The sequence below is a fragment of the Ostrinia furnacalis genome, unplaced genomic scaffold (genome assembly GCF_004193835.3).
Source record: "Ostrinia furnacalis isolate ACB-3 unplaced genomic scaffold, ASM419383v2 OfSCF7182, whole genome shotgun sequence".
Classification (NCBI taxonomy): domain Eukaryota; kingdom Metazoa; phylum Arthropoda; class Insecta; order Lepidoptera; family Crambidae; genus Ostrinia; species Ostrinia furnacalis.
Window position 1 is genome coordinate 236,530 of NW_021137421.1, and position 19,082 is coordinate 255,611.

Here is a 19,082-nt window from a genome sequence, read left to right on the forward strand (position 1 = left end):
ATAAACTAGGGTTGCCAACCGTAATGTTTTCTTCAGACATAGACATCATTCATTACAAAGCAACCTATGCTTTCTAGATATTTTAAGATTAATAAAATTTAAGGCTTTACTTTAATTTAATTCATATAAACCACATATATATAGCCATAGTAATGATTTTTTAATTAAATATTCTAAAAAACCAAGTTGCTACTATAAAGATACAAGTAGTTGTTAGCAGCTCAAAAAGTCTGACTAACAATCTATGCGTTCGATCTAGTGCGTCCTGCCGGGAGTGCCTGGCTTTGAACAAAATATTGTACTTACCCAGGAATCCAGGAAATTTGTATATGGCAACCCTAACATAAACTCGAGTAATTTGAAATATTCATCCCGCCAAAGTTTGCGTTTCTTTCCAAATCATATTTACATGACAATGGTCATGGCGTAAAGCAGAGCAAGAGGCAATAAAACCTCTATGGGAGGATGAGGAATCGGGAGGGTTCGGGAACAGCCAAGATTAGGCACTCCGAATGCGCTTTTGAAACTCTGTGGTGTTTAATGCGGGTGATAAAAAAAGATTTCGTATCGATTCTTGGGGGTCGAAACAGTTCGTATGTTGCTAACAGGCTGAGTTGCACCATCTAACTTTGACCGTAACTTTGACGATAACCGGTGGTTTTTTTATGGGTTTCGATAGATTTTTGACGTTTGTCAAAGTTAAAGTAAGTTGGTGCAACCCAGCCTTAGTAATGCATCACGATAGAGTCCCTTAACTTAAGTTTTCTTGCATACCCTTTTTGTGGAGCTTGTGTTTTAAAAGTAGAAAATTCTCCAATCAATTAAGGAAAATCCAGTGATTGGTAAAATATTGAAATCCACCCAATTTACAAGTTTGAATTTGGCTAGACATAATCAATTGAGTTATAAATAAAAATTCAAAGTCATTTAACTATAACTTATCAGCAACAAAATATAGGTTAAATTTATTAATTACGAATTACTTGATTTTCCTATCAATAAAATAAAAGCTTATTATAGGCGTATAAGTAGGTTTAAATGGTTTATTCGCTAAAGACAATCTTATAAACGTGACACACAAGTAGATTTTACAAATTAGAAAGCAGAAAAGACAAAAGAAAACAGTGAGAAACAAAATGCGCCGGCCCCGCGGCTCGTGACGCGCGCACCGTTTGCCTTTCTGAGACGGACTGGCCGACGAGGGGCGCCGGAGTTTATGAGCGCGGTGTGCGTAGGCGGGGCGAGCGGCGGAGCGAGCTAGTGGCAGTCACGGGAATCACAGCACTCCCAGTTCGCGGTAAAACATCGCGCGCTATATCCTCCCCCTCCAAGCCATCAGAAGACATCGAGGATGGCTTGGCAACCGGTACTTTGCGTCGCGGTCTTCCCCTCTTACGGCCGTGTACGATTGCGGTATTCGAATCACCGACATAAGGGGTGAGTAGACTGGCATGATACTTCCCTCGAGGGTTACTATCTGTTGTATTTTTCTCAAATATCATCGGAAAAATTGTACGTACATTCCGAATAGAATACGTACCCTCATTGAAGTCAAGTATCATGCCAATGTCTTTAATAAAGTTCATACCTAGCAAACTCTCAGTTGCATCAGGCAACATCACAAATTTCACTGGGAGTACTATGTTTAACACTGTAACGTTGACCGTGGCCACATCAACATAATTAGTACAAATACGCCCATCGGCAAATTTTAGTTCAACTAGAATGCTTTCAAAACATTGACCATTATTTGTTAAGTGATTTCTTAGGCTTTTACTACCGATTGAATGTTTAGCACCTGTATCTACAAGTACTTGTCCTATTTCACCGAACACTTTAATGTCAATTACAGGTCGCATGCGTGAATCAAGACCTTTTGTAACATCAATAGATTGAAAAACTGTCTCTGATTTCACTGATTTAGGCACTGAACTTGAGCACTTAGCACACTTTGAACGCACTACACCGGGAGTGCCGCACCCGAAACACGAAATAGGCGGCGACGTCAGCGCTGAGGACGGCCCAGGTTTAGGGCCGGGTCGTTGACTCCTGTCCGAAGTGTCGGTAGAGTGCTGCCGTGTGGCAAGCCGTCGACAATCCTCCTTCAAGTGACCGTATTGCTTGCAATACGCACAGTGTGGACGGCGTTTGCTTTCCGTCAAAGGAGGCAAGTCAGGATGTGTTGCTGATGTGGATGATGATGATGGTCTACTAATTGAGACTGTTGGACGAATCTCATCTACAAGGTCCTCTACTCGGCGGGTTTCGCTTAATAATTCGCCAAATGTGCAAAACATGGTACGAGGAACCTTCTCCCTAATGCGTTGATGCAACAATCCATAGACCATATCAAGTTGTACCTCTTCGCTCAACGAACGTGGCGGNGGGGCTGGATGCAGGCCGCTACCAATCGATCAATGTGGAAAGCATTACGGGAGGCCTATGTTCAGCAGTGGACGTTCTATGGCTGACATGATGATGATGATGATGATGATGAGGGGCACCCGACCACGCGACCGTGCTTGTGCCGCTTAGTTTTATACATTTCCTAATACCATTTCCTAATACAATATTGGAATTCTATAAAATTCCTAGGAAAAGTATACATTTCCTAGGATATGTGCGTATTAAAAAATCTCTGAAGCAATATTTTATACATTTCCTAAATAGCTTCGGAATTGTATACATTTCCTAGGAAAAGTATACAATTCCTAGATTTCATACATTTCCTGTAACATATAAACTAAATATGGCAAAGTAATGTTATGCAAAAAAACATTCCAAACTCATTTTGCCAAATTATATTTAATATATGATATCAAAATGTGAGGCTGTACATGAGCGCTGTACACGAGCCGGTGTTCTCTCTTTTATGGTATTTGTTAGTATTAAGGTTACATTATGTAATAATCACTGATAAATGTGATTAATTTATCACTTTTACCAAGCCTGTCGGTAATTATTCATAACAACCGGCGATTATTCATAATTTTCAATTTATCACATTAACCGTAACAAATATATTGAAATCTAGGTGGGTATTGGTCTGGAGTAACATCACCAAGAATAATGGAAACCCACGAACTAACTTCTTTCTTTACACCTCAACTCGTGATCATAAAAAAGCGCATAAGTATAGTCATACGCCTACAATGACATAAACTAGGGTTGCCAAGCGTACTGTTTACTTTAGACATACTCTCATTTATCACAAAGCAACCTATGCTTTCTAGATATTTAGATATTTTAAGATTAAGTTAAGACTCTATGTTTTATTTAATTCATATAAACCTCAATATAGCCATAGTAATGATTTTTGAATTAAATATTCTAAAAAACCAAGTTGTCACTATAAAGAAGATACAAGTAGTAAGCATCTCAAAAAGTCTGACTAACAAACAATACGTTTGAGCTAGTGCGTTTTGCCTGGCTTTGAACTAAAATATTGTATCCTGTAATCCAGAAATTGTATAATATGGCAACCCTAGCATAAACTCGAGTAATTTGAAATATTCATCCCGCCAAAGTTTGCGTTTCTTTCCAAATCATATTTACATGACAATGGTCATGGCGTAAAGCAGAGCAAGAGGCAATAAAACCTCTATGGGAGGATGAGGAATCGGGAGGGTTCGGGAACAGCCAAGATTAGGCACTCCGAATGCGCTTTTGAAACTCTGTGGTGTTTAATGCGGGTGATAAAAAAAGATTTCGTATCGATTCTTGGGGGTCGAAACAGTTCGTATGTCGTTGCGAGTTCTTATAGTAAGGCTGAGTTGCACCATCTCACTTTGACCGTAACTTTGACGATAGCCGGTGGTTTTTGTATGGAGTTTGACAGATTTTTGACGTTTGTCAAAGTTAAAGTAAGTTGGTGCAACCCAGCCTTAGTAATGCATCACGATAGAGTCCCTCAACTTAAGTTTTCTTGCATACCCTTTTTGTGGAGCTTGTGTTTTAAAAGTAGAAAATTCTACAATCAATTAAGGAAAATCCAGTGATTGGTTTAAATATTGAAATCCACCCAATTTACAAGTTTGAATTTGGCTAGACATAATCAATTGTTATTATTTAGTTATAAATAAAAATTCAAAGTCATTTACCTACATATAACTTATCAGCAATAAAATATAAGTATAAATTTATTAATTACGAATTACTTGATTTCCCTATCAATTAAATAAAAGCTTATCCTTTTATACAAAATAGTTACACGAAAAATAAAGCATAATCGTTCTACGAATATCTTTACCCAATCATATTCATAAAAAGCCATATCGAACCAGCAAGAAGGACAAGTGGTCTAGACTCCAGGGAAGTGGGGTCTTAAATACCCCGTCCAGACGTCTTAACCCTTATTAAACTGTCCGCTGGAAGAGGTTGTATTTGCATTTCGAATTCTTAGTGTGGCTTTTAAGATGTTTGAAATATAGTAGCTGATTTATAAAAGATATAGGATGTGCCGTAAAAAATAAGGTATAAATGCAGTATGAGTGACCTATAAACTTGGTGGATTATTTGGCAAATTTGAAAAGACTGAAACAGACTTTTGTATGTTCATTTTGAATTAATCGATGGTTTTTATTTTGATAAAACTTAATTTTTACGATTTCAGTCAGTTTCAGTATAATGTCACTACCTATTCCAGTTAGAGTAAAGTCTGTTTAGGACATACTAATACTATGCTGTCAAGGTAGGTACTAAAGGTACTACAATTTCTACTACCATCGTTATAAAGCACATCATTATATCAATAGGTACCCTGTAAGAACACATTGTTCAATTACACAAAAAGAAAACCTATCAATTGCTTATCCTGGCTTATAAAATTCTGCGTAAACCCGATAACATAAAGTAGGTACAAGTATAATCGTATTCCGTACAAAAAATACCAACATTCAACACATTTTTGTATCGCTAAACTGTTTGTGTATAGCGATTGATATTTCGACTGCTGCGGTGTGAATATAATTAATAAAGAGCAGATTTATTCATTGGAGGCTTCCCGCTCTGTTGTTCGAAACAAAAGTATACTGAATGTGAATATATTCATACAGGGCTACAAGTTATAACAGCTACGAATTATCTAAGTAACTGAAGTTACGTAAGACCTGTGAGATAATGAGCCAATCAAAATTAATTGTTCAGAGGCGAAAGTATGAGTAGCTCTGTCTATTTCTCGATTTCAGTTTGTCTTTAACGTTCTAACCTTATCTATTCTTAACAAAATACATAGACACGCTCTTTATCACGCAAAAAACATAAAATTAAAACGGCACAGTTCTGGTTGTCCTATCGCTACGAAGCAATCTCTTCCAGACAACCCAGGAAGAGAGCATTAGTATAAATTAATAATCTTTATGTAAAATAACACTGTACGTAAAAACAACGTCATAGTAAAATATCGAAGATTAAATGTTATTAGTTGGCTTTCGTGTGACTTGAAACAGCGCGCTACAGATTTTATGTTCATTTTCTGTGTGAAAATATTACTACCAATATAATCGTGGAATGAAAGTTATTTCCAATTTCCTTTACACCTTGTATATCGTTATTACGAGTGGTCGGCCCAATCTGTGTGGGAATAATTGGGAAACTCGGCCGACACACTTCGACTATTATTTGAGAGAGGTTTATTTGTTAGTAATTTGGTTATTTTTCTATGTAACAAAACCAATACGGAGTTTAATTGCTCGGCTGGAGTTCTGATAACATTTTGAATTTGTATTGTGTAAACAAGTAAATACCTATATGATTTGGAGTAGGTAATTAATCAAAGTTTAAAATACGGCAGCAGCTAATTATAAATATCATGTTTCATGTAATAGAATATGCTTCAAGGGATTTCAACACCATCTATTAACCCTGAGGAGTTCTTATCCAACAAATCTATCAACTCCCCTCAAATCGGAAAAAAGTCAATGTTGATTTAAGGTTGTCATTACTATAACAAAAACCATTACCATAAAACAGCAGAGAAATGTACTATTTTGTTTATTAGTGACTATGTGAGTGTGTGAGTGATGTATCAAAAAATCATCAACCGCAATAACCTTCATTACCAGAAATATTGTAAACATACATATATTTCGTAAAAACAAGTAATAAAATCACACCCTTCCCACAATTCTGTTATCAAACAACTTAACCATAATAAAATGTCTAAGCCCCAACAAAATAGTCGAATTAAAAACAGGAAACTACTAGAGCGGCGCGCGCGATGTTTACGAAGGCAAACGATACACTTTGATAATATCGTACGACCGCTGGGCGAAACAACGTTAATTTCGTTAAAAGGGCACAAAAGAGCTCACACCCTGTGTAGTAGAATAGCATTACATGGGACGCGGGCCGAATAACGTTTCCGCACGGTAAACGACCTTATAGAATTAACAGTTGGGCCAGAGAAACAGCGGGGTGTTGAGTTTTCAAGACAGAGAGCGATTCCTGGATAATTGAGGTTAGATTGAAATAAGGAAAGAGTTAGGATGCATTCTCAATGAATGGATTCCAACATAGCCAGAAAATTCAAAGTTCTCTTTTGTAGCACTGCTGCAAATCTCTTTGATTTCTTCAATTATATTTTTGCGGACACTGGTAATAAATAGTAATATTACAGCTCAAGTAGCGTGTTTAAAAGTATGGAGAAGTGTCTCTTTTAAGATTTTGACGTTGGTGAAAATTGTTCTTTTTGAGCACCAGAATTAATATAGTAAAATTAATTACTTTTAACTATTATATCTAAAACTGCAGAAAAACTAGTACCTCACTAGTTCATTTTATGAATACAAAATTTACGTAATTTCTCAGTAACGCTAACAAACCAACTACTTTACTGAAAATGTTCAGTCTACTGAAGCCATATTATAGTTTAGAAGCATGCTTTCTAAAGCTAACATAACAAACTTTACTTTCATCGCTCGTTTCATAGCCCCACCTCAGTGTTTGCACATACCTACTAAAGTGTGAACGTTTTTGCTGATTTTGTGACAGAGGCGTTTAAATTTTATCAACGCCAACCTATAGTGGCTAAATATTTTAATAGAAACGTGTAACCGTTTTAGAAAGCTGAAGACTTTGCAGAAAAGCGTTCATTCTATGTTGACTATGAGAAGCAATATTTATAAAAAGTTTGGTTGTTGATTTACCAGCTTTATAACATCTAGCATTAGCACTAAAACTAGTCAGAACTATTGTGATAAGTACATACACAAAAATTGAATTTTGTATTGTATCGTAAATAAGAATTCTACTAGACTACGAGTAGCTAGTCTAATTAATTTAAGGATTAAAAAGATCATATGAATGTTGCTGAATTTATCTGAAAAAGTTTACAATGGCGATATACTATACAATGTTACTCAGAAACACTATAGTATCTAAATTCGAATACTGTTGTTTATAAACTCAAGATAGCGAAATTATTCGGCTACTTCGACAGGAACTCTACGTAGAACTGTTGTCTGCTGCTAAACTCCCGGGGGTAGTTATGATTTACGTTGCAACGCAGACCGGATCGGGTATTCCCTGGAATACTGAATATGACAATACCAATATGGTCTGGTTTATTCTGGAATGCTATATATTCTGTCTAGGCGTACTAGGTAAATATGAATTCTCATGTTTGCAGTCAGCTGCTGCAAAGATATAAAAATATAAATCCTAAGATTTCATTATTTCATAAAGCAGAAATTTTTCGCAATTTCCCGAGTTACTAGGTTCCAAGTTTTTACTGCAGCTCTCGATTCAACCGAATGACGTCCACTGCTGGACAAAGGTCTCCCCCAAAGATTTCCACAATGACCGGTCCTGTGCTGCCCGCATCCAGGTTCTTCTCGAGACCTTCACCAGATCGTCGGTCAACCTAGTGGAATTCTGCCCACGCTACGTCTTCCAACCCGTGGTCGCCACTCGAGAACTTTTCTGCCCCAACGGCTGCAGCTCTACTTAATTGATACTCAAAATAACTTTTGAAAGACTACTTCCAAAGAATTTATCAACGAGTCAAGTCTGTTCAATGTCTGATCGAGTCACACACACATGAATCTTAATTGCATTAATTTTCCATCGTTTACCAGCCAGTTTTCTTCAGACAGGTCTCACAAACACGCGAAATGTGTATGTGTTACAGGAAATGTATGAATTCTAGGAATTNGGGGCGAAGCCAGCGCCCTTCAATTAGAATTAACTAAATAAGGGGTTATATGGAAACTCCCAAGTAAAATAAATCAACCCAATTTCTATTCACGGGAATTGCTTAGAGTTAAGAGTTCTACAAACGTATGCATTGTTTTCTTCCATTAAGGTTGAGGTGCTTTTCGCTTTATAAAAACAAAAGTTTTCAGAGTAAATGATACATTGTTGAAGTGGAAAAGTGAATTACGAGGGAGTTTTCAATTAAACTTTAACTCATCCTGTGTAGTAATCGTTTATTTTTCAAGAACATGCATACTTTATTCTTGCTGTAGGTATCCTTTTTTTATGTTTTTTTTTTGTTTACAATACGGGTATCCTTTTCTAAGCCATTTTACGATGGATCGATGTTGAACCCGCCCATCTTCAGAAAAGTTACTACCTAGATACTTGAGTGCACTTGGGACGTCTTAAATTGACCCAACACGCGATCAGAATTACACAAAATCGAATCTAATCAGATAACTCAACAACAACTCTGTACAACCTAAAGTTGATAAAAAATTGCGGAGATATAAGCAAGATCTTCCTAACCCATTCTAACCCATCCCAAAAGCCCACAATCTGATATTTATAACATCCAGTCGCAAGGTGGCGCCCACTTAACTAGTTAGCTGATCTGCCCCAAACTACTTTATTTGTTTAGGCACAACAAACATTCCAAGAACTCCCTACAACCCGGATTCCGTAACTCTTGTATTGTTTAATCAAAAGAACGCTGGGGAAAACATATGGGTCATATAATAATGTAGTGTGTTTGCACACTTACCTACAATGTTGGAGCAAACGCGTGCCTCTCATCTCACGATGTGTGGTTTTATAAGAGTTTATTACATATTGAGAAACTTTATGGACTACATTCCTCTCCCTACATTTTCATAACCCTTAAACATTTAGAACTAATTTGAAAAAGTAAAAACTAAAAGTGTTTTACTGCAATTTGTGCTATGGGTACTCTGAAACCGCAATAAAAATGTTCTAACGTTCGTCAAAACGCAGTAACTACTTGTCTACGAATGATACTTTTAGTGGAGCTACATGAGGACTCCTAGTTACAGTAATTGCATGAGAAAACCGTACTTAGTCGTATTTTTAAAGAGCTCGTATTCCAATTCGCACACGAATCTGTATTACTGTATGAAATATTTTTGCTAATCATCCGAACCTAACAATAACATCTCCCGAATGTAACCTCAAACGTCTGCGAGCCTGGTAATAAGACCTTGTCGCCGAAAAATTCGTGCCTGTTACTACAGCACTTGGTAACTCGATAATCCGAGTGACGTGTTTGTCGTTAAATATTGAAGCGGCGAACAGCCAAATCTCCGGCAGATGCCAGGTGCCCGTAATCTAATACAGAGAGGTTAATATCAGATGAAATCAAAGCCTTTATATCGATAATGTACGCTTTGTTTACTATATTTTCCTGTTGGGCACTGCCAAACTGAAGTCAACTTTCGGATGCGGTGCAGTGAAATCATTTTCGTTGTTGCAGTCGAAACCTCTTTTCTTGATAACGTGGCTGATGTAGTCCAGTAACTCAATAAAAGAAAACAAAAGATCGTCTTTGTCGCCATGACCATTGTTAAAAGAAAATTTGAAAACAAATGATAGAGACATAATGATGAAGTATCTGTTAAATAAAATTTTGTGTTTGTTACCTTTTTAACTGAAACTCATACAAGGAAATTAGAGTAACAACGAAGGGTACATAAAAATTATTATCACCTGGATTTTCATTTAACTATAGCGACATCAAGACGCCAATAAACACATATACCTAACTGGTATCCGGCCGCTTTTTAATTCCAAGTCTCAACTGGCATGACCGATAAATCACTGTCTCCTGCAAGATTTATATTGTATGTACCAGGAACTTAATGTATTACTTGCTTTCATCCCGTGATGGAATCACAAACGATTGGACTGAGCCTCAATCAGTGGGCCTAAACCGGCCCGACGTCTCCCGGGAGCGATGCAGCCCACCGATTGTGACTGATAGGGCAACGCTAGCTTTTTGTAACGAGATTCGTTAGTGTCGATAATCGAAATCGGTACCATCGATTACTGAAAGACAAATAAAATAGTGTAAAAAGTCAAATCATATACAGGCTGAACGCTAGATTTTTTATTATCGTTGACCGTATTTTGTTTTTCACAGGTATCTGTCAATTATTTTGTTTCTTTTATTACCAATACTGAAAAAAAAACTTTCAGCTAGATTTTATAACCGGCCAGTGGCTACCATACCATCAATTTAATTCAATCTACTTAAAACTTAAATTACTAAGGTTATACTCGTAGTTATAATAATAATATCAATAATTTTCATTATTAAAAACATCTTTGTCAAAAAAATATACCTAACCTCTGACAGCCTGCTCGGCTGAAAAACAAATTGAAATCAATAAACAATTCGAGGATTCTTAAGATCAAAACTAACATTTTTATTAGATTTTACTGATTTTATGAATTCCTAAGTTAAGACCAATATTGACTAAGCACACAAATAAAGATGCTTTATTTTGGAAAAAGAAACAAGATAAATAAAAGAAAACTCGCTAAGAATTTAGACAAAAACACTTATCTTCGGTAAAAGCGTAGACGTACACGCTAAGAACTGCTATAAATGGGATTTGTAATTCTAGTTATTTATTGTTAGGTACACAGACACTTTACTTAAGTGAGTTGTCTGATTTAATACTTTCTAGACACGCTAATACTTTGTTAGAATAAATCACTCAGCATGGAATACTTATAGCTTTTACCTACATGATAAATGTTTGTACAGTAAAAAATGCTTTTTCTATTAAACGTATATGCTAAGAGCTGATGTACTTATGTGTAACGGGACTATTTCCATCTCTCGTCCCCACCGCTGCAACTCCTGTGTAGCCAGGATCTACAGCTTAACCGCCAATAAAAACCCAACCAGCAAAGGTCAAGTTTGTCCCGGGAAAAAGTTAAACTGTCATTGGACCCGCATCGAAATTAATCAGAAGAACATAGGAGGAGTTCGAAGTTATGGTTCGTACTTGTGTAAAGACCTACCTTTAATTACGTTTTATTATGCAGTCTTGTCGTTAAATCTACGTAAATCATAATTTAGACGTAGGCGAACGCTACGTCAGCAATGTCGTCAGTCAAAACGTCACACATTAAGGCTGAGTTGCACCATCTTACTTTAACTTTGACAAACGTCAAAAAACTGTCCAAACTCCATACAAAGAGCACAGGTTATTGTTATTATTACGTTTAAAGAAAGGTGGTGAAACTCAGCCTAACATGACATCCCGTTTAATCCTGCTATTTTTAACAAAAGCTTTACTTTATCAGCAGGACGATCTCTTGTTAAAGCAAATAATTCAGAGATGACACCGTTTTTAATAAATAGCTAATAACCGGTGCCCTTTTATATGGCCACTAAAATGACAAGTTTAATTTCGCGAATTTCTACTAAACGGTACAACCCTTCCCTTTCTCGCGTCATAAATCACGAGGCGTCAGAGCGGGACAACAAAAGCGACCCAGTACGGTCCGCATTTCAGCGCTTTTAATTAAAATGTTAAGAATTTGTATTATGTATGCGGTGGCGGTTGGTGACCACTATAATGAGGACCGTATTTTTGTAGAGCTCTGGAGGAATTTGTAGCAGTTCGAGGGGTTTTTTAACTGGTCAAGTAGGTAGAGAATGTTGCAGTTGGATGGAAATTAATGCCATATAAAATAAATTCATTGATCATTTTCATAAAAAATCGTCATCAATGACATCAATCATTCATTAAGGCTGGAAAAGAACAACTAGCGCAGAAAGTGGCAGCTGAATGAAACTTAATGTTATTTAACTTTTAATAAACCGTTGAATATTCAAACCAGGTATTTCAACATGAAATATGACGAACGCTGAAATCTGTAAAGCCTTTTATCAAATCAATAATACTTTATTAACTGACCGAGGCCCATATTTATTTAATTTACATGTGTAAACGTAGATTTTTGCGGAATATCGTCATATCCAGTTTTGTATTCGTTCGGTTCGTTAACTCGATTTGAAAACGGTAAGATAAATCTACATAGCGTAAATACGCTAGAGTTATTTTTAAAATAGAGAAGCAATAATAAAAATCGTGTAAATTACAATAATAAGAATTTCCTATGACTCAATTAGGTAAACAAGTCCTTCAGGGAATGCCCTCTACAAGAATTCCCGACACAGCTTGTTGTTTCCCTAATCAACTTAGATTTATCCAGTTAAGTACCTAGAAAATGTGTCAGCAATAATATTCAGCTAACCGAGCCTTTTAAACTTTCTATCAGAGAAAAATATTGTGATAGGATCATTAGAGACTTTAGTACCTAAGAATAAACTAGCTCTTAGATAAAGAATAAAATGGGTTTATTACAGTGCTACTAAAGAGGCACAGTGACGCCCCAACGAGCTAAAAAGAACGTGCAAAATACGCCACGCAAACGAAATGCATCATCGATCACTCGAAATGCACGCAAACTTAAATTACGGATCACAATAAACAGCGAGAAACGTCATGGAGCCGATGAAATAACCGATGAATGTTGTTCAGAAACAATTGCAATAAATCTCCAACATGTGAATCGTTCGCCGCCTGTGGCGCCAAAGTTTTGCAATATTGACGCGCAACGGAAAAACTCCAAGATGGCCGCCGCGCCAGCCAATCCACCTGAGTGCCTATTTGACTGTCAAATGCTGATGACACATGCCGTCTTGGCGGATTTGAGGGTCCTCGGGAATAGTGTAAGCATACATTATAGAAAACAAACTTATTTTATGCATTTTATTTATTGAGAGACGTCTGCTTTGTATTTTCTGGGAGTACTGAAATCCCAGACGTTTTAGTATTTGCATTTGGCTCGCGTTTAGATTTTGTTTATGGTGGAAAAGTAATAAAATTATATTGTTTTAAAACGGGTTTGTTTCTCTTAGCCGGCGGATGTGTAGGGAGTCAATATACGGCGCACGTGCCCGATGTCCTATTGATATTGTTCTAAACGGAACTCGTAAACTTTTCCAATATCGGGGCCGTGTCGAGTGCATGCAAACAAATTGCATCTGCCGATAGCCGAATTCCTCTATTCCTGCGCGAAATTTGAAATTTTTGACAAAGGTCCGATTAAAAAACCGACCAAGTATGAACGCTGGTCATGCGCCAAACTAGTCATTTCTACGATATTGGCTTACGCAGCCGTTTTCTCTTTTTCGTATTGCAACGCTTTTTTCGGGCGTTGCGTTTTTAGGTGACACCTCGCCTTTTTGCTGAAGCAAATAGGATTTGGGAAAGGAAACAATGACTCGTGTCAATGTTTCTTTCACCGGGCTTGGTGGTTTTAGCTATGAACTACTAAGGAAAGATGACGGGTGATGACTACTTATACAAACGTATTTTGAGCAAAAATAGACTCTGTTCCAAAAAAATACTTAGTAAGTCTAATATTCATTTCATGCCAAATGCAGTGTAAGAATACGAGGAGAGGAGTACTCAATACTCATTAATATTTAGGTAAATATTATTTAGAACTATTTATCAACCAGTCTTTCTTTATACCGTGCAGTTATCCTAATATTACGACACAATAAATTACTGCATCAAGACGAAGGCGAATCACTGAGCCAGCCGAGATAGCGTCTGAGCGTTTTATCTTCTGTTTTTGGCGGATTACAAATGGTTACAATTTGGGGGAGGTTTTCCGTGATAAAGTCACTTGGCTGCACTATCTATAATTTATTCTTTCAGCGGTGGAATGTCTCCCCAATGTTTTCTTTGTCTATTTTACTACGCCTAGTTAAGACGCGTTTTATGGACCCCTGTGATCCCCTAGCGTCTGTTCGCATACAAGGATTCCGATGCGAACAACAAAAATAAATTCCCGTACTCCGCTCTTAGCAGTGAATTATTTATTTGTGCTGTTTTATGTATTGAATTTTTGGTATTCGATTTTGTATGGTATTCTATATTTTGTCAGACGAATTGTTGAATTGTGATTTTTTATTCATCTGTTTATTTCTCAAATATTTCACAAACTTGCAGCAACATAATAAATCTAGATTATCGTAATCTTTATCGTATCTGCAACATAAGTTGCAAGAGCCTCTTGAGATTTTTTTTATTGGTAAATAAACTAAATGGCAATAAAAATTTGGCAGTTACTGAAAAAATTCGCCCCCAATCTCTCATTGGCAAGCCAATATAATTGACTATGTAAATCCCAATTTAAAACTGCCGTATTTGATGTAGCCATTCGATTCGATCATCGGCCGCGCCATATTTATTGATGAGTGTCACTGTGACTGGCAGCCCCGACGCTTCCGATCCGTAAAATTAATTTATTTAAGCAAATGTAATGTATGTAAACGTATTTTAAGTATTAACATTTTATTATGGACATTAAGTACACGTGAATAATTAAATGATTTATGGTGGTACCAATCTAAGATAATATGTATAAATTGGCATCTGCAAACCTTTTTAAATAGCTTTATATCTCCAAGAAGGCAATATTAGTCCTTAAATCTTCTTCTACATCTTCTTATAAGGAAGGATCCTGTATCTTCTAGGAACGTAACCTGTTGTCACAGCGTACCTAAGTACATGATGGAAGAAGAAAGTAGAAGAAGAAGGTTCTATTACATGATTTGTTTGTAATCCAATTTTAGAATCACAATTTTTCGATTCCTCAAATTCTTTTTGGCCTTTTTGTAACTAAACTTAGATACTTTCATTTTTCCTATCTATGTATATTTCCACATCTACAACCAAAAAATCTGACCTTACAAATACAACAAGAAATTTCCCTTTTTCCCGTTTAAAAGTAGCCAATTCCAGGCTCCTAAATTCCCGTACCAATTCGGCCGCACTCGCCGCACAACTAACAATAAAATAACCTTATTACTGTCTGCAGGCTTGATTGCGTCACGCCACTCGGTCTCCACAAAAAACGGTTCCGTATAATATATACGGGTCCCACAAATTGGTTCCCTTTGACTGTGGTTGTCAACATTTTTAGATAGTGCCCCCCGGAATTGTTCGTTGCAGGACTTTTACGCTTACAGCGAATAGAATAATACTTACTTTGTTAGTTGAAGACTACAAAGTTTTTATGGGATGTGGACTCATAGATAGATAGATAGCTAGGCCTTCTGACACCACACAAAAGTGACAAGTAAACAAAAAAAAAACGAAAACGACACAATTTGGGCGGTTTTATCGTTAGTATCAATGTGATCTCTTCCAAGAGGACAATTGTTTGTTTGAGATAAAGTAAGAAAGGAGGCGATTAACTAACTTTTTATAACTCGTTAGAATGATGGAACGCTTTTCCCAAAACACGCAAAATGTGTGACAATTTTATTCACCCTGATCTTGATTCTCAATTCTCTTGACTCAAACGGTTACAATTAACTCGAGTAAAATCTGTGGTCCGCATTCAATTCAAAAACGCTCCAAGGGTCCGCAGGGAAAATGTTGAGAACCACTGTCTTGAATTCTACAAATAATTATAGCGTTTCCCACCCCCGAGGTACAGAAATGCATTATACGGTTGCAAGGCATCAATGCGAATGCCTTATTTACAAGATAATGGCGCTCGAGAATTTCATTTTAAAAGACATAAAGATAAGTCGTGTGATTTAGTGGATTTTTCAAGTATTTGAAATTCCGTGATGCTTAGGTCTGGTTTATTTCATTTTATGGCTCTATTCGAAGTATAAATTCACATAAAGTCGAGAGAACATCTTTAGGTTAAGACATGAAGTGACTTGTTCTGAACTAGGTATATCTGTAAACGGCTCGGAATTGAGTGATTTCATGTAGAGTTTTAATGAATGATTAAATACTTTTAATACGGTATTTACCGTTTATTTAAATAAATATTCTTCAATAAGATAGTCAACCATAAACGATTTGCTTTCTAATGAGGGCTATAGTTTTAGCGCTCACCAGTTAGCTCCACTGTAGAGTAAGGTCCTGTAACTTGCTAGTAGCGAAGACAGTGGCACCAACTGGTGAGCGCGAAAGTGGTAGGAGGACTATCGCATTTGCACTCATCAAGATGGCGCCACTGTAGAAAGGTCCTGTCAATCGCCAGGGGTGCCAACTCTTAAGTATAAAAACGATAGCCCTCATTGATACTGATGACTGCCGTCTGGCATGTCTGGCAGTACCGCAAACAAAAGAAGTATTTTAGCAACATTATACCTACCTTTAGTCAAAAAATCATGAAAATGTAATTACATGGAATTGAGGTCCTCAACTTAAAAGGTACTTCGGACATAAAGATGCTAAAACAATAACCTAAAACAAGTCTACATGTATTTAACTGAATGATCAATTTGGCTTAATGACTCCATATAAATCACATTCCACCTCGACCAGGCATTCGGGTTCAGCGGTAGATCCCAAAAACATTATGTAAGTCACACCGACCAACCTGCCTTGTAATTGGCAAAGTTTACATCATAATTTCTTTATGAAATTTCGTGCCAAATACCTTAATTAAGGGCTGGGACTTTAGCAATTATAACGCGATGGCATAATCTCCATAAAAAGAAGATTATCTTTGTTATTTATCACTCACTTGCCTGCTAGTCATTTCAGGAATAATTTTATTATATTCTCTCTCTTATTTAAATTATCATTAGTCCTATAGATCTCTCCTTCTTTCAAGTGGACTTGACTCTGATGTTTGACCTTATAGACCACTAGTAAATAGGTACATTTATATTGTCTTTACATACATAATGTTGCCTCAAGCTTAGAAGATCAACTAATTACCTACACTGTACAACTTTCCCAAACAATCAACCCAGGTATTTAGGGTAGAGTCACGTCATTTATGAAACCATCTTCAGCAAGCAAGGTACAAATGATGGTCGTAGTAAGTTCGTTTAAGATATTAATATTGACTCCATAGAATTACTTATAACAAGAAATGCTTTATTGATTTAAGGTCGTAGAGTATCTTGTGCAACCCAGAGAAACTTGAAATGAGCCGAATTTTCTCGAAACTATGACAAATTATACAACTGCAATTTTCTGTGCAGTTGTGCATCTAAAATGCACGCAGCTGTCGGCAAAGTGTAAATTACCCCAACTTTGGGTTTCACTGTCTCTGGTCTCTCTAATTTTGAACCTTATTGACATATTTTGACATACATTTTCTGCAAACAGAGGGCGTAGTGTGAGTTTACATCAAACGCGCTCACTAATGAGTGCGTCAAAAAATGACATTAAATGTATGACGGATTGTACAGCGCCCCTAGCGGGAAACGTTCAAAAACTAAAATTTTCATACATGTAAACTCACACTCAGCCCAATTTAAAAAGATTTTACATGTCCCAATACATATAAGTTAACCCTATCATTGCTTCGGAATAATCAGATGGTTCAGTGCTGAGAAGAAGCTATTTTGTCAGCCCCTTTTTGAAGCTTTAATTTTTTTTTTACCGTTATATGTTATTTTTTTACCCTTTCTCATCTTCTATTTTAAGATAGTCCTTTTTTCATCATCATCATCATCATTTCAGCCATAGGACGTCCACTGCTGAACATAGGCCTCCCATGTTGATCGATTGGCAGCGGTCTGCGTCCAGCGCTTCCCTGCTACCTTTACGATGTCGTCGGTCCTTTTTTACTTGAACTTTAATAATTATATTGGAAATTAAAAAGTCATTAAGATTTTGTAGAGACCCGGAAAAAACATTTCAATCAAACTAAATCTAAAACCGAAAAAAATCAACTCACAAAATGACATTTGTTAAAACTTCCCTGTCAATTAAAATAATTAAGAGAGCTGCTTGATTACCACCATCGCCAGCAATAATCGACGCGGCATTTAAAGAATTTAATTGTCTTAATGAGTTTTGTTAGCGGAATAGTCGTATACGCAATTAAAATATAATTCTGAAATATCACTAACCATTAAGTATTATAATGGTTCTTTGTGACAATCGACTACGATAGTGTTTTTTTTAATATTAAAAAAAACTTTTGGGTACTTTTTTTAAGGAAAATCACAGATTTTCAAATTTTAAATACGAATACCTTAATAAAATTACTATGTATACAACTATCCTAAAAATGTCAAAGGAGACAAAAATGTACATAGGTAGGTCGTCGTTACAAAAAATGCTATTTCGATTTTCCAGCTTAATATTTTCACCCCATACATCTGCAAGATCATAGTTAAAACTCCGAATTTAAACTCTGCAGCGAAACCGCAACCGACATGCTAACTACGCTCAACCCAAACCCAAAACAAACCTAGCCCCCGTACTATTAAGGTTAAAATTAGACTAACACCGGTTTAAATGGCCAAACAAGTGCATAGTGGTCAGCCAGTCGTGAGCGCGGGCAAACTGGGCTTTATCAAAGTGCTGTTTTTGATACGGTTGGTGGTTCGGCTCGTGTCCCGGAACGGGGAATAATCGAGCACCGTGTTTAGAGTCAAAAATAACTGCAGTTTGTTGTAACTAGATTATGAAATTACTTATTTAATAAGTGGCTTTAATGGCAAGTAAATGTATAGCTCTAGTATATAGTCTACAGCACTGCAGACTAGTTTAGTTGCAAAATCGCACTATTTAAAATTCACAAGGCACCTTTAGATATGCCGTTATCTGTGGGTAGATGAATCAAGAGTCCACAGCTGTACAAAGGCCTCCCAATGCCTTCTTCATTAAAAGAGCTCCCACAAACACTGGTTACCAATAAAATAAGACGTACTTTATAAAACACTTCTAGAAAAAAAACTATTTTTCATGAATATACGGACACTATCAGTCACCTTCGCCAGATTGAAGTACAAAAGGCAAATCAAGCTAAACACTGTGACCTCTTATGTGCTTGTAATAGGGGTGATT

At 36.6% G+C, this 19,082-nt stretch overlaps 1 protein-coding gene across 1 annotated transcript in view; it reads left to right on the forward strand.

Annotated features, from left to right (window-relative positions):
• The window catches only part of Sema1a (semaphorin 1a), a 172,610-nt gene that overhangs the window by 113,500 nt on the left and 40,028 nt on the right, over positions 1-19,082 (forward strand). The gene's annotated exons all lie outside the window — the stretch shown is intronic.